Source organism: Sciurus carolinensis, chromosome 18, assembly GCF_902686445.1.
Source record: "Sciurus carolinensis chromosome 18, mSciCar1.2, whole genome shotgun sequence".
In the NCBI taxonomy this organism is placed as follows: domain Eukaryota; kingdom Metazoa; phylum Chordata; class Mammalia; order Rodentia; family Sciuridae; genus Sciurus; species Sciurus carolinensis.
In genome coordinates, this window is record NC_062230.1 from 13,175,649 (window position 1) to 13,177,750 (window position 2,102).

The window sequence follows — 2,102 nt, forward strand, 5'->3', positions numbered from 1 at the left end:
TGGATAAGCAGAGCATCCAATTTGCCTTCTACAGCAAAAGGACCTGCTTCCTGACATGCAGGGTTTTTCCCATCAAGGAAAGTCAGTATGTAGCCCAGGCCTGTGAGGAAGCTGCCAAGGAACTTCATGTCACGTGGAAGATCTCTGGGCCCTCATCCAACTCCAAACATCCACTATGGCCAAACAAGGTGTACACTCACTCCCAGCATGTTACACGAACCAACTTGACTTTACTTCTGTTTGGCATGGGTTCATTAGCATCATGTAAGACATTAAAATACAAAATAAAACTTCAAGGACAGCATGAATAATAGATGTGGTTCTTGTCAATATGGTCCAACATTGGCAAAAGAAAGACTTAGAGTCCAAATGTGGAAACAACCCAATGCCTATTGAATGGATGTACAAAAGATGTAGTTTACAATGCATGGGACTATGATTCAACCTTAAGAAAGAATTCTGACCTATCCTCCAGCAATGTAGGATCTTGAGGATAGTGAACAAAGTTAAATAAGCAGGGACAAAGACTGTATGAGTCCACAGTATGCAAGGCAGAGGAGATATGGAGAGTTGTCAAATTTATAGAGACAGAAAGTAGAATGGTGGTCAGCAGGAGCTGTGGGAGTGAAAGTGGGGAGTTATACAAATTGGCTCCATCACATGGTATCCAACAGTGATGTCACAGCCATCTCAGTTGATGTAAGTACTCTATCATGTTTCACAACTATGAAATAAACTAACAGCACATTTCTCAGAACATACCTCAAACACTGAGGAGCACATGGCTATACTTAATGCCACTGAAATCTACACTTTACAGTGGTTAAAATGGTATGTTTTGTGTATATTTATCTACATTTTTTTTGGTCAGAAGCATAAAGCATGACTCAACTACCCAGCTGGAAAGCCGAAGACTAAGTTAGGAGGTTTAAAAGCAGTCCCCAATTCCATTTGGTGCTGTGTCACATACCATGTACTTCCCACCTTCCAGGAAAAAAATACTGTCTTCAATGGGGGATTTTTCCATTTAGTCTCTTTGTACATGTGACATGTTTTTCAGGATAAATAAATGGTAGTGAAATTTCTAGGTCAAGAGAAATACTGGTATACCAAAATTAGCTAGGTAGACTAGAGAATAATTGGAATTGAGAAGCAGACTACAGATGACCCACAGACACCATGAAATTGTAGACACTATTTAAAGAGAAGGTGAGCATGTGTAGAGTTTTCTACGATTTGAGATCCTCGAAACGTCTCCAGGTCTCAAGGATGCCTAAGGGTATAGGATAGGTTCCCAGCAAAAATTTCTGAACATAGTGAAGGCCAATGACCGTTCAGCAGAATACCTTTGCCTAACCTAGTATTTTCACATCCAACCCACTATTCAGCGTACCTGGGATCTTTTGTACATATTTAGCTCTTTCTAGGGAGGTCTTATCATTTCTTCTTTCCCCAGATTTCCTTGCTATTCTTTTTCCTTTCCTGCCAGGCTGAGCTCTGAAAAGGAATGCTCAGAGGAAAACCAACACGTTTTGAATTGAGAGTGGAGAGAAGAACACATATTCTGGAGAGAAGTGAAAGAGGAAAATGGAGACCCTGAGGATAATTTGGCATAGTGGACAGAGTTGGGGTCAGTGGCAGGAGACACCATCCACCTTGGAACTCCAGGATAAGTGCACACATCAGTCTGGCAGTTGCATGTGTTTTCCTTCCAACCGTTTGCCAGATTGGAATGAGTGATGGCATCAGAAGCTTCCAACCTTCCTGATTGGAAGGGCCACACTCTGTGAGCCATTAGCAGTGCAGTGGGTCACAGTTTCCCCCTAGGCTGTTGTCCACCACTGATTTTTGCCCCTGTCTGGAGAAGCGCAAGTGAACTCTTGTTCAAGCAACTCCTGAAAGGATTTAGATAAATCAGAATCTAGATTTTGTGGAAGGGAAGAAAGAGTTTGGGAGAACTCATGGCCACTTGTCAACTGTCCTACCAGTCTGAGGACAAGGGTTCCAAGACTGGCACCTCTTGGTACTGCCAGGAGAAGTGTTGGATGACAAGTCCCAGGACTATCAGGTGAGGGAGCTGGAGCAAGAAGAGATTTGAGGTC